General features: G+C 36.9%; 2 non-coding genes across 2 annotated transcripts; one reads left to right on the top strand and one right to left on the bottom strand.

Moving 5' to 3' along the window:
• Positions 1–2650: 2650 nt before the first annotated feature.
• On the bottom strand, positions 2651–2816 carry LOC112131212 (U1 spliceosomal RNA). The gene has a single exon (XR_002913342.1). It is a non-coding gene; the product is annotated as a U1 spliceosomal RNA (small nuclear RNA).
• An 8565-nt stretch (positions 2817–11381) lies between these two features.
• On the top strand, positions 11382–11595 carry LOC112131233 (small nucleolar RNA U3). The gene has a single exon (XR_002913351.1). It is a non-coding gene; the product is annotated as a small nucleolar RNA U3 (small nucleolar RNA).
• The last annotated feature ends 3668 nt before the right edge of the window (positions 11596–15263 follow it).

The raw sequence follows: 15263 nt of genomic DNA, 5'->3' as shown, positions 1-15263 counted from the left end.
CAACCCTATGCGGTAAGCATTATTATTATTTCATTTTACAGGTATGGAAATTGAGGCACAGAGAATTAACACACTTACTTATGGTCACACAACTAGTAAATGAAACAGTTGAAACTAGGGGATTTGAACCCAGGCAGTCTGGCTCTAGAGCTACAGCTCTTAACCATTGTGGATGCTGTCTAAAAAAGGGAGGAGTTTCTAGAGTCTGACTATCTGGACTTCAATCTTGGATTCACCCCTTACTAGCAATAGTCAAGTTATTTAGGATCTCTAAGCCTCAATTTCCACATCTGTAATATGTCATAATGATATCAACTTAATAGGATTAATGTAAAGAGGAAATTTTTAAAAAATTAATAAAGCATAGCAAGGTACCTGGAAACTAGTTGTTAATGAACGTTAATTTTCCTTCTTTATTAATGACAATTTTAGTACTGCTTCATCATAATTCTTTTTCTGAACTTTAAGGTTTTCATAGGCTTGTATTTTTAACACTGTTTTACCTATGCCTCTTGTCTCCCCAAAAGCTGCATTTACACCATACCATCTAAACATATCTGTGTAGGTGGCAAGACAAAAAGAAAAAAAAATCAACCAAATGATTGATTCTCGAAGCAGCTATTTATTTGCCAGATTATTTGTTTTACCTTGAGTAACTTGAATTTGGACTAAAATTGAAACTGGCCCAATTGTCCCATAGAACTGACGTTTATGGTTTCTTTTGAATAAACATAGACATTGTCCTCGCATTCTTAAAACTTGAGAAAGTTACATTTGTCTTATCTGAGTTCCTTTCTCAGGAAACCAACCATCAGGCCTCCCAGATAGTATCAAAGAACTGAAATTCACCGAATCACCACATCTGGACAATGAGATGCCAGACCCCTAACCCATCATGATTGCCAGCTGACCACCTGTTTCCTGTTGACCAACTCCTCTTCCTCACCCCTCCCTAATTCCTGCTTTCCTGCATGTAGTTACATTTCTTCACTGCTGTATAAATTCATGATTTTAGTCAGTCAGGGAGATGGATTTGAGACTGATCTCCCATCACCTCAGCTGCCCACCCAATTAAGGGCTTCTTCCTTGGCAATACTCATTGTCTCAGTGACTGGTTTTCTTTGCAGCAAGCAGCAAGACTCAGACAGAACTCTTGGCATTTCAGTAACAAAATTCCTCAAGGGGCTGCTGGTTTTGATTTTGCGTATAGACTAAACTAACACTGTTAAAAGGCACTATATGATTAGTGTCCATCTCTGAGAAATAAATGTGTGCACCAAAATTAAGGTTTGCTTAGCAGATTAAAAACATGTATGCAGAGTAGAAAAACTTAAATTCTAAACCTCTATTCCATTGGCCACTTTGGCTGAACATAATTTCTTGGCATTCAACCACTGACCAACAAATACCACATTTTCAAAAGTAGAAAAGAAATACACAAAATGATTATTAAGCCCCTATTATAGACAAAAAATTGCAGAGTCTCCCAAAAGATTTCAGGAGTTTTGTGATTGTTGAGTCAGTTTTCTGAAATCTGACCATGGTGTGCACTCCAGTAAGCCTAATTTGGAAGAATGACCCAGCAGGATGTTTCTGATTGATTCTGGAAATCTTATCTAAAATCCAATGCTGAGCTACCTAAAAATCAAAATAAACTCATGTTTAGAGCTCCAGCAAAGTTCAGCTTTGATTAACCTATCCAGATTTGTTATTTAAAAACACCAGAGAGATACCATATTAATTGTGTAACACATATTCAAGTTTTTACTGTTTTAAAAAATTAATTAAAAGAATTATGTAGCAGTGTATAGGTCACTGTAATCATGCGAGATTTAGGACCTTAATCTAATCTCGCCTCCAATTTTTTTTTTTTAATTGGTAACACTACTGTGTGACTAATCACTGAATGATGTGTGTTCTGGAAAAGGGTCTTGAAGCAAAGTTACCTTTAATGGGAATGTACCATTCAAATTTATTAGTTTGTTTTTATGAAATGTGCCAGTGAGAAAATGGATGGGTTAGTTCTAAGTAACCTTGCCAAGGCTGACCTTTGAGTTATTATAAAAACTATTCAATTTCTAACTTCCAAATTCCTACTCATTTTTAAACTATTAGATCCTGAAAAAGGATAGGAGCCCTAGGAAGGCCAATTGGTTGATTGCTGATTGATTGTTACAGGGGGCTGTTCTGCAGAGCCTTTAGAAGAGCTGCCTGCTTCTTGATCCTATGCTGTTACTACAACTCAGGCACCTGACAAATTCCCTTGCCAAGGCAGAATGGCCATTGTTCAGGGAAGGAATTCCCTTCAAGTGTCCTTGAAAGGGCTTTTCTTTTTGGAAAGAGCACCTTGTAAACCTTCACAGTTTTATGTCTCCTTGGATACTAATTGGTGTGTAAGCCTGATAGGTTTACAAAAGTTAGCTAAAATTTCAAGTTGCTTTTGACATGTTCAAGTACCCAAATGGATAGACACCTCTAGCTGATTTTCTGTTTATATGATTTAGGCTTTGTCTGTATAATCCCAGTTTTATATAACGTTGAACTGAGGTTGAATATAGGCATTTTTGAAATAGACATTAATCAAATGTTAAAAGAGTTCAGTCACTAGGAAATAAAAGGCCATTTGTTTTGTTTTGTTTTGTTTTTTGAACTGGAGAAAGAGCGAACACAGTTCACCACCACCATAAATTATGCAATCAAGTTTCCCACATTTGGTGAAATCTCAAGGGGTCAGCACATCTGGAATGGAATAGATGAGCCTTGGCGCTGGGGGAACCACCTTCATGATCATGGCACTACCCCTGACATAGAAGAATTCATCATTTTTACTTAAGGGTTTCTCTTTAGGGGACAGAAAACAGTTTAAACTTACAAAAGACAAAAACAGGGTTTTTACCTACTCAGTATATTGATTAGCACTCCTGTGTACCTATGTGAGCATAGGCCTTTTGGGGATAATGTAAAGAAATTGTACAATTGCTCAAAATAGCGACACTACCTGTGGTGATCTCAGACTCAACTAGAATTAGAACTCAGGAACTAAAATTAGTTCCCAGAAATCTTCCACCACACATCAAAGAGTCACAGCACATGCACAAACACAAACTCACACTTCAGTTGTGAAAACCAACTCATTTCAAAATATAACCTCCATATCTATTTGAATTTTGGTTGAAACAACTTATTTTATTGTTACTCTCTACTGCTGGATAGCTTCCCTTCAAGCTTGTCCATCCTTCTCCAAGATGCTGATGGCTTAATGATTTAGGTTGGTATGCTTGGCTAGATATGTACATGCAAAGGAAAAGTTTGTAGAATTACCCATATACTTTTTCTCTCATCTCAGTCTAGAAATACAAAGATTTCTTTGGAAGGACAATTCCCAGAATTACTCAGGAGTATGGAGAAATGTTAGAAATTGCCTTAATTTTATAACCACCAATTAAAGCAATGTTCATAGGTTTCCATAGATGACAATATTACTAAAAAGCTCAAGTCATAGCATACTCTTCTAAAAAGTAAGAGTCCAAAAACAGGCTAACATTCATTTCATAAAAATAATGAAAAGTAAAATAAAAAATAGATGTTTTGAACCAGCCTTGCATCCCAGGGACGAAGCCCACTTGATCATGATGGATAAGCTTTTTGATGTGCTGCTGGATTCAGTTTGCCAGTATTTTATTGAGGATTTTTGCATCAATGTTCATCAAGGATATTGGTCTGAAATTCTCTTTTTTGGTTGTGTCTCTGCCCGGCTTTGGTATCAGGATGATGCTGGCCTCATAAAATGAGTTAGGGAGGATTCCCTCTTTTTCTATTGATTGGAATAGTTTTAGAAGGAATGGTACCAGTTCCTCCTTGTACCTCTGGTAGAATCTGGCTGTGAATCCATCTGGTTCTGGACTCTTTTTGGTTGGTAAGCTATTGATTATTGCCACAATTTCAGAGCCTGTTATTAGTCTATTCAGAGATTCAACTTCTTCCTGGTTTAGTCTTGGGAGGGTGTATGTGTCGAGGAATTTATCCATTTCTTCTAGATTTTCTAGTTTATTTGCATAGAGGTGTTTTTAGTATTCTCTGATGGTAGTTTGTATTTCTGTGGGATCGGTGGTGATATCCCCTTTATCATTTTTTATTGCATCTATTTGATACTTCTCTCTTTTCTTCTTTATTAGTCTTGTTAGTGGTCTATCAATTTTGTTGATCCTTTCAAAAAACCAGCTCCTGGATTCATTAATTTTTTGAAGGGTTTTTTGTGTCTCTATTTCCTTCAGTTCTGCTCTGATTTTAGTTATTTCTTGCCTTCTGCTAGCTTTTGAATGTATACACAGATCAATAAATGTAATCCAGCATATAAACAGAACCAAAGACAAAAACCACATGATTATCTCAATAGATGCAGAAAAGGCCTTTGACAAAATTCAACAACCCTTCATGCTAAAAACTCTCAATAAATTAGGTATCGATGGGACATATCTCAAAATAATAAGAGGTATCTATGAGAAACCCACAGCCAATATTATACTGAATGGGCAAAAACCGGAAGCATTCCCTTTGAAAACTGGCACAAGACAGGGACGCCCTCTCTCACCACTCCTATTCAACATAGTGTTGGAAGTTCTGGCCAGGGCAATTAGATAGGAGAAGGAAATAAACGGTATTCAGTTAGGAAAAGAGGAAGTCAAATTGTCCCTGTTTGCAGATGACATGATTGTATATCTAGAAAACCCATTGTCTCAGCCCAAAATCTCCTTAAGCTGATAAGCAACTTCAGCAAAGTCTCAGGATACAAAATCAGTGTACAAAAATCACAAGCATTCTTATACACCAATAACAGATAAACAGAGAGCCAAATCATGAGTGAACTCCCATTCACAATTGCTTCAAAGAGAATGAAATACCTAGGAATCCAACTTACAAGGGATGTGAAGGACCTCTTCAAGGAGAACTACAAACCACTGCTCAAGGAAATAAAAGAGGATACAAAAAGAGGATGCTCATGGGTAGGAAGAATCAATATCGTGAAAATGGCCATACTGCCCAAGGCAATTTATAGATTCAATGCCATCCCCATCAAGCTACCAATGACTTTCTTCACAGAATTGGAAAAAACTACTTTAAAGTTCATATGGAACCAAAAAAGAGCCCGCATCGCCAAGTCAATCCTAAGCCAAAAGAACAAAGCTGGAGGTATCACACTACCTAACTTCAAACTATACTATAAGGCTACAGTAACCAAAACAGCATGGTACTGGTACCAAAACAGAGATATAAATCAATGGAACAGAACAGAGCCCTCCGAAATAACACCGCATATCTACAACTATCTGATCTTTGACAAACCTGAGAAAAAGAAGCAATGGGGAAAGGATTCCCTATTTAATAAATGGTGCTGGGAAAACTGGCTAGCCATATGTAGAAAGCTGAAACTGGATCCCTTCCTTACACCTTATACAAAAATTAATTCAAGATGGATTAAAGACTTAAACGTTAGACCTAAAACCATAAAAACCCTAGAAGAAAACCTAGGCATTACCATTCAGGACATAGGCATGGGCAAGGACTTCATGTCTAAAACACCAAAAGCAATGGCAACAAAAGCCAAAATTGACAAATGGGATCTAATTAAACTAAAGAGCTTCTGCACAGCAAAAGAAACTACCATCAGAGTGAACAGGCAACCTACAAAATGGGAGAAAATTTTCGCAACCTACTCATCTGACAAAGGGCTAATATCCAGAATCTACAACGAACTCAAATTTACAAGAAAAAAACAAACAACCCCATCAAAAAGTAGGCAAAGGACGTGAACAGACACTTCTCAAAAGAAGACATTTATGCAGCCAAAAAACACGTGAAAAAATGCTCACCATCACTGGCCATCAGAGAAATGCAAATCAAAACCACAATGAGATACCATCTCACACCAGTTAGAATGGCATTCATTAAAAAGTCAGGAAACAACAAGTGCTGGAGAGGATGTGGAGAAATAGGAACACTTTTACACTGTTGGTGGGACTGTAAACTAGTTCAACCATTGTGGAAGACAGTGTGGCGATTCCTCAGGGATCTAGAACTAGAAATACCATTTGACCCAGCCATCCCATTACTGGGTATGTACCCAAAGGACTATAAATCATGCTGCTATAAAGACACATGCACACGTATGTTTATTGTGGCACTATTCACAATAGCAAAGACTTGGAACCAACCCAAATGTCCATCAGTGATAGACTGGATTAAGAAAATGTGGCACATATACACCATGGAATCCTATGCAGCCATAAAAAATGATGAGTTCATGTCCTTTGTAGGGACATGGATGAAATTGGAAATCATCATTCTCAGTAAACTATCGCAAGGACAAAATCCAAACACCGCATGTTCTCACTCATTGGTGGGAATTGAACAATGAGAACACATGGACACAGGAAGGGGAACATCACACTCTGGGGACTGTTGTGGGGTGGGAGGAGGGGTGAGGGATAGCATTAGGAGAGATACCTAATGCTAAATGACGAGTTAGTGGGTGCAGCACACCAGCATGGCACATGTATACATATGTAACTAACCTGTACATTGTGCACATGTACCCTAAAACTTAAAGTGTAATAATAATAAAATTTAAAAAAAATGTTTTAAAAGTAAGAAGTAGAAGACTAATAGGTTTCAAACTAAAAAAAAAAGCTTTTTGTGAGGAAAATAATTTTCTAATTATGTGGCTGTCTACTTAAGTTGGACAAGTCTTATTTATTTATTTTTATTATTATTATTATTGTTTGAGACGGAGTCTCGCTCTGTTGCCCAGGCTGTAGTGCACTGGCGTGATCTCGGCTCACTGCATCCTTCACCTCCCGGGTGTAAGCAGTTCTCTGCCTCAGTCTCCTAAGTAGCTGGGATTACAGGCACCCACCACGCCTGGCTAATCTTTTTGTATTTTTTAGTAGAGACGGGGTTTCACCATCTTGGCCAGGCTGGTCTTGAACTCCTGACATCATGATCCACCCGCCTCGGCCTCCCAAAGTGCTGGGATTACAGACGTGAGCCACCGCGCCCGGCCCGAGTCTTTTTTATTAGTGGTGCTATGTATGTGGTTTAATAGTTATGTTTATTCATTTGGGCAAATTCACTTGTAACTAACAGACATTAAAAAACCTTGAAAGCTTTTGAAGCTGTGAACCTTCTTTACTGATGATATACTATAAAACACATCAGAATGGTCACATGTGAACTTATCAAGTGGAAATGTGAAGATTAGGGTAGTAGTCCATTCTCTGTTCATGTTACACTTGATGGAAAAATCTTCAAATGAGAAGAACAACAGCAATGTCTTGATTCCTTAGCAAGAAATCACAATTCGAATCCTTACGAATATATTCACAATGCTGCTTGGAAAAAGAAAAAGAAAAACACCTATAGCCCTCAATATTGAAGACTTGTTACAGAGTTTTGTCAGGTTTTCAAGGTATAGAATATTTGAATTTTGTCCCCTCTGATTATGGTTCAGTTATATATTTTTAAAATATAGCACGTAATGATAGGGATTTTGAGTATATATTGGGGTTGGAGGAGGTCCTCTATATAATTAATGTAATTAATGAATAAGCCTAACTAAAGACTGGAAAAGGACTGACAAAAATGCAGGAAGATAATAGTTACACATTGGTTAATGAAATCAAGTTGTTGGAGCTCTAAGATGAGCCTTAAGAGGATTTACACATTTCAAGCCTTATTGGGAAACACTGTTATAATCCATGTTTGCTAACATCAGTAATTTATGAAATAATGATTATACATTTTTAAAATGTCTATTCCTAGAATGTAATTTTCAAATTGTTTTTCATAAATCAGAATTACTTTCTTTACTTGTTTTTACATAGTAAGCTATGTATCCCCAAATGCCTAAAAATAAAGCATCCGACTCCCACTTCAGAAGTAGACTGTGATTTTAAAAATCCTGTTTTAGGAGGGAGCTTCCAAGATCAGAAGTTTATTTTCTCCTGAATTCTTTGACTTCAATTAAAGGTAAACTGCCACCAGGTGGACAGTGGTAGTTTCACAGCAGCTAGGATAGCTGTATGTCTCAGCTTGCCTACAATAGATCTAAATTATGCCTGCTGTTCCACCTGAACTAGTAATAGCACCTACTTTTCACTCTTGAAAGCTTCCAAGTTTGGACAATTAATTTTTTGGTCACTCTATTAACTTCATGGTCAAAGGGCATTGCCAACTCTGGATGAATGGGTTCTTGTTTTTGCTAAAATGGTAACTGAAAGAAAAACCATAACAATTGTCTTAGTCTGCTTGGGCTGCTATAACAAAATACCGTAGATTTGATGGCTTATCAATAAAGTAAATTTATTTCTCACAGTTCTGAAGGCTGGGAAGCCCAAGATCAAGGATCTGGAAGATTGGGTGTATGGAGAAAGCCTGCTTTCTGGCTCCTAGATGACATCTTCTAGCTCTGTCCTCACATGGATGGAAGACCAGGGCTATGGTCTCTTCAGCCCCTATTAGAGCGCTAATCCCATTCATAAGAGCGCCACACAACACATGAATTTTGGGGGAGACATACACATTCAGACCATAGCAGCACTCCTGGTTACATTTTCTTTCACATATAGCATTTTGTTCCTCTGACTTAATAATTGTTATTTTTTGTCTATTAAAAAAAAATCTATGCCTAAGTCTTTCATCATCTCCAACATTTTTAAACCAGTTTAGTAATCTGCAGGTTAAGTGTTTTTCTGGAGCCTTTCATCTTGTAGTCTAGTCTGGACTTGTACTTTAGCTCTGCTGAGTAACTGCTGATATAGTTTGGGTATTTGTCCCTGCCCAAATCTCATGTTGAATTGTAATTCCCAACGTCGAAGGTAAGGCCTGGTGGGAGGTGTTTGGGTCATGAGGGCAGATCCTTCATGTATTGGTGCTGTTCTCACCATAGTGAGTGAGTTCCCATGAGAGATGTTGTTTAAAAGTGTGTAGCACCTCCCCCAAACAACTCTCCCTCTCTCTTGCTTTGGCTCCTGCCATGTGAAACACCTGCTCCCCCTTCACCTTCTGCCATGATTGGAAGCTTCCTGAGGCCTCCGCAGAAGCAGATGCTGCTATGCTTCCTATATAGTCTGCAGAACCATGAGCCAATTAAACTTCTTTATGAATTACTCAGTCTCAGGTATTTCTTTATAGCAATGCAAAAATGGACTAACACAGACATCGTAGAACTTCAGTTGGTCATCATTAATGGAATTCCCTTTTTCTCTTTATCTCTCTTTCTCTTTCTTTCTCACATTGAATCAATTGCTTTTTATATACTACTTTATTGTTTTTTTCTAGTTTAGGTAGAGTATGTTCTCCAGAAGCTTCCTAGGAAAGGCTATATGAGAGATAAAATACTTGAAGTTTTTAGTGTGTAAAAATATATCTCAATTGATAATTGGATTGCATATGGCATTTTAGATTGAAATCATTAGTCTCAGAATCTTGAGGATTGCCGTCTAGCTTCTAGTGTTGTTATTGAGAAGTCAGAAGCTATTCTAATTCTTTATTCTTTGCATGTTCATGTAACCTATCTATTTTTCTCTTTGGAAACTTTTGTCTCCAGAATCCTAAATTTTATAATCATTTGCCTGGGTGTGGGTTTTTTTTTTTTTTAACTTTCTTTTGTTGTTGTACTAGACAATTAATAGGTCCTTTCAATCAATGGATTGACAGCCTTCTATTCTAGGAAATATTTTTAGATTTTTATTTGATGATTTCTTAATATTTATTCTAATCTGTTCTCTTTATTAGTTAAATTGAGCCATTACAGTAGTGAAATATACCTCACCCTCAGTGAAAATATCTTTCAGGGCCCTATTACAAATAATTTCAGAGAGTGAACAGTGCCTGACATGTATTTAAAAAGTATATCAAAGTATGTTGAATAAATGACAATTCTGATTACCTAATAGAAAGTATTAAAATGCAGTCTTTGCTTACAGTTAATATTTTCTTCATATGATTTTTCTTTTTACCATGGAACCATCTGTTTCAAAGGAGATGTGACTGGCATACTCCAATAATGTAATTTTATTCTCCCCTCACAAAGTCCCATTCCACCCTACAGCTATTTACTGGAAATTCTTTCTAACATTTAGATTTTCAGGGGTCACTTTTTCACTTCTTTGACTTTTAGGTACTACTATATTCAGTGATGATCTCTCTAGTGGGCCGTAACTTTCTGGAAGGCATCCAATTAGTGCCTCTGAAAACAGTCTTAAAGGCTCAGTTTGGATAGCACTCTAACTGATTACTCTGTCACCTAGAGCTATCTGCCCAGAAAAGGTGATCCATATCTAAGCAGGGCATGAAGGTGAGAGCAACTATAATCCCCAAAAGGTTAGCTTATTTTTCAGGTTTCTTTTGCTTTAACCTAAAAAAGCTTAGTACCACCAAATAACATTAAGAAATTCAGAAACTGGATGAATTGCAGTAGAGCTTGATGAAAGTTTCTGAGAGAATCTAAAAGCTAATTACTACTCAATTCCAGCTTCCTGATAAGCTCTCAGCATAAGTAGAATTGGCAACTTCCTATCAAGAATTTTGTGAGTGTGAGAACACTCCCCTTACAAACAAGTACCAGACTCTTCTACATCTACAGCAGGACAGTTCTTACCACGAGAGTACTTTTGGCTTTAACATGGAAATTCTGAACTGAATAATTCAGGAGTGGCATTAACTGCCTATCCTCTTCTGTGGTAGGCTGTTTATTTAGAAGCTCTACTTATTATTAAGCTCTACTTATTATTGGAGAAGCTCTACTCCATAACTTTCTGGGAGAACCAAAGGACCAATTCTCTTTAGCCACTAGTAACCACCCCCCCCCCACCCCCACACACACACACACTTTTAGATACACAACATTCTCAGGTGATTTCTAAGGATCAGGGAGATAAAGAATACGTTTTACATGGCTCTGTACTCTCCAGAAATGACTAAAAAATACTAATCTACAGATTCTTGAATGCAGTGACACCTAAGTATGGTACACAAATTATATATAAAAATAAATCTACACTAGGACAAATCACAGTGAAACTGCAGAACATCAAAGGCAAAGAGATTTTATAAACAGTCACAGTTAAAATAATAGTTTACTTCTCAAGAGCTACAATGGAAGTCAGAAGACAGTAGGATCATAGTTTTCAAAGAACTGAATGAAAATAACTGCCAACCTAGAATTCCATACTCATTGAAATATGCCCATTTTCTGATGATTAGTTTGAAATAGTGACATTTTCAGATAACCAGTAGACCCTCACTAAAGGAAATTCTAAAGGATGGAGTTTAGGCTAAAGGAAAGTGATCCAGGTACAATAATAATCATATAAGAAATTGTGAAGACTATATTTTCAAGGTTCATTTCTATAGTTCACTACTGGAGAAGTTTCTCTGAACATGTGGAACACCAGGAAACATGAGGAAAGAAGCACATCATTGTCTCCTAAATGTGAAGCCAGCTGTTGGTGTTGCTTTGCTATAACTGCTATTTGCCATTGATGATTATTTTCCTCTTCCCAGAGAGTAAGAGGGAGAGGAGGCAGTCTATGTGGTTCCCATTAGAAAGAAAGGAAGGAAGGAAGGAAGGAAAGGAAGGAAGGAAGAAAGAAAGAGAAAAAATTTGTGGATAGAATAACAAAGGGATAACAAAGAAAGAGAAATAAAAAAAAGAATTGCTCTTCTTTGTGAAAATGTGATGCTCTCTGAGTTAAAACGTTATCTCTAAAGTCTCTGTAAAATGCAAACATGCTATAAAAAAGGAGTGACATATGACGTCATTAACATTTTCTGATATAGTGTGTATTCTAATATAGAAAGTGTGTTCTCGGCCAGCGCAGTGGCTCACTCCTGTAATCCCAGCACATTGGGAGGCCGAGGCAGGTGGATCACCTGAGGTCGGGAGTTCGAGACCAACCTGGCCAACTTGGCAAAACCCCGTCTCTACTAAAAATACAAAAAATTAGCTGGGCATGGTGGCGGGCACCTGTAATCCCAGCTACTTGGGAGGCTGAGGCAGGAGAATAGCTTGAACCGGGGAGGCAGAGGTTGCAGTGAGCCAAGATCCCACCAGCGCACGCCAGCATGGGCAACAAGAATGAAACTCCGTCTCAAACAAACAAATAGAAAACGTGTTCTCTAAGATTAGTGCTCCAAGTGCCTTGAAAATAAGGTTCAAATAAGTGTGGGAAATGTGGTGTTAAACAAAGGGAAACCAGATTCTTAACTGTTGGACTTCGTAGCACCTTTAAGTATGCTAATGTACATTTTGAATTTCCAAGAGAGCGACAGAGTATACATTTCCTAATTTTATTTAACCGCAGATTTTATTTTTCTCTGAACAATTTAATAGATTGGCATTCCTATAGATCACGTTTAAAGCCCCTCTGTCCCTAGCATGGTCCCTGAGATTCTTCATCAAATTAGATGATATTCCTGGAACATGGAGGCATGGGATGGGTAAATCCTTACAGAAACATGAGAAAACAACAAGATTAAGAGTATGAAGTGGCTCATGGGATGGAAGATCCAGATTGGGGAGCTCCCTTGTGAGAATGAGAATTGCAAATGCACAAGGGGTAAAATGGCAAACGGAAACATCATGTGCCCTTGTGCTGATGCTTCTATTGCTCAACTGCTTGGGTCATCCATGAGTATTTGCAATCTTTTGGCAGTATAAATGAAAATGGTTTAGATGGGAAATAAACAGAGGCCTCAAAAACATGCAACTGGGGCTATTTCCGATTTATCTGATCTGGAAGCAGTGTTCACTGACCACTTTTAGAATCATATCTGAAATTTCATCTCAATGGTAACTTTTTGCCTTATTACTAGATACAAAATAACAAAATCAGGTGAGTTTCCGTTATACAAGATTGATATGACTTTATATACCATGACCAAATATTTGCTACATAAAGTAATCTTCATCAGGCTGGGCACGGTGGCTCATGCCTGTAATCCCAGCACTTTGGGAGGCCGAGGCGGGCGGATCATCTGAGGTCAGGAGTTCGAGACCAGCCTGACCAAGATGGAGAAACCCTGTCTCTACTAAATACAAAAAAGTTAACGAGGCATGGTGGTGCATGCCTGCAGTCCCAGCTACTTGAAAGGCTGAGGCAGGAGAATCACTTGAACTCGGGAGATGGAGGCTGCAGTGAGCCGAGATTGCACCATTGCACTCCAGCCTGGGCAACAAGAGCAAAACTCCATCTCAAAATAAATCAATAATAATAATCTTCATTAGATACCTATAGATTATTTCTCACTCGTCAGCAACATTCATGTCTATGTTAGCACTGAAAGCAGTGATATATTCCCAAGCAATAAGTATTTATCCAAGTAAGTTTAGAATTTAAAAAATTAATAGATTAGTACCAAAATTATGAAATCTCATTAAAACAAATTTTAAAAAAGTATTTTTATGGAAGGGAATAAGAATTTTACATACAACTCAATGTAAATACATCTAGTGTATTTTTAATTTTTTAATTCATATATTTTCTAATGACTCATATACAGAATATATACATCATTTTCACAAAACACTAAGGAAAAGGCAATCCAATTAATGGTTAGAATGTTTAATAGATATTTCATAAAAGAGAATATTCAAATAACATAGATGTCTCTAATGAATTAACTTTAAAAGTTTGACCTCTTTGATCATTCTTTCCTTTCAATTTTTAATTTTCAAATTTAATTTTTTTTAAGACCACCTAGTGTGAGATTTACCGTTTTCTCAGATTTTAAGCTATATAATACAGTATGGTCATCTGTAGTCACAGTGTTTTACAGTGGCTCTCTAGAACTTATTTATTTTGCATAGTAAATTTTATACCCATCAGCAACTCCCTTTTTCCTTCTCTTCCTAGACCCTGGAAACCACAATTCTATTCTTTGTTTCCATTAGTTTGACTATTTTTGATATCTCATGTAAATGAAATCATGCAGTATTTTCCCTTCTGTGACTGGTCTATTTTGCTTAGCATAGTGTTTTCCAGGTTCATTCATATTGTCACATATGGTAGAATTTCTTTCTTTTTTAAGGCTGAATAATATTCCATTGTATATATATATATATAAAATTCCATTCATTTGTAAATGGGCATTTAGATTTTCATTTATTTTGGCTTTTGCAAATAGTGCTACAATGAATATTGGAGTGCTAATATCTCTTTAAGGTTTTGATTCAAATTTTTTGGATAAATACCCAGAAGTGGGGTTGCTGGATCATATGGTAATTCTATTTCTAATTTTTTGAGGAATCTCCATATTGATTTTCACAATGGCTGCACCATTTTGTATTCCTGCCAACAGTACATAAGGGTTCCAATTTCTCCACAGCCAGCCAACACTTACTGCCCTTAAAAAAAAAAAATACAGATTGAGTATCCCTAATCCAAATATCTGAAATCTGAAATGCTCCAAAATCTGAATCTTTTTGAGCACTGACATGATACCATGAATGGAAAATTCCACACCTGACTTTATATGGTAGGTTGCAGTCAAAACTTCATTTTATGCACAAAACTATTTAAAATATTGTATAAAATTACCTTCAGGCTATGGTATAAAGTGTATAAGGTGTAAATGAAACATAAGTGAATTTTCTGTTTAGACTTACATTGCATATCCAACATATATCATTATGTATATGTAAATATTCCAAAATCTGAAAACATCTGAAATGTGAAACACTTCTGGCCTCAAGCATTTTGGTAAGGGATAGTCAGTAAGTGTGAGTGATATCTCATTGTCGTTGTGATTGCATTTCCCTGATGATTAGTGACACTGAATATCTCTTCATATACCTGTTGACTCTTCATATGTCTTCTTCAAAGAAATGTCCATTCTAGTCCTTAGCCCATTTTAAAATCAAGTTATTAGGGTTTTTTGGGTTTTCTGTTGTTGTTGTTGTTGCTATCAAGTCATAGCAGTTTCGTATATTTTGGAGATTAGCCCCTTATCAGATGTATGGTTTGCACATATTTCTCTCTTTCCATAGGTTGTCTTCTTACTCTGTTTCCTTCACTGTGCAGAAGCTTTTTTAGTTTGATGTAGCCCACTTGTCCATTTTTACTTTTGTTGCCTGAGCTTTTGATGTCATTTCCATGAAGTCACTGGATATACTGATGTCATAAAGCTTTTCCCTTATGTTTTCTTCTATGGGTTTTACAACTTTCAGGTCTTATAGTGAAGTCTTCAATCAGTTTTTAGTTGAT

Source organism: Pongo abelii, chromosome X (genome assembly GCF_028885655.2).
Source record: "Pongo abelii isolate AG06213 chromosome X, NHGRI_mPonAbe1-v2.0_pri, whole genome shotgun sequence".
NCBI lineage: Eukaryota > Metazoa > Chordata > Mammalia > Primates > Hominidae > Pongo > Pongo abelii.
Note: the sequence above shows the minus strand (reverse complement) of the source record. Positions and strands in the feature narration are given on the sequence as shown.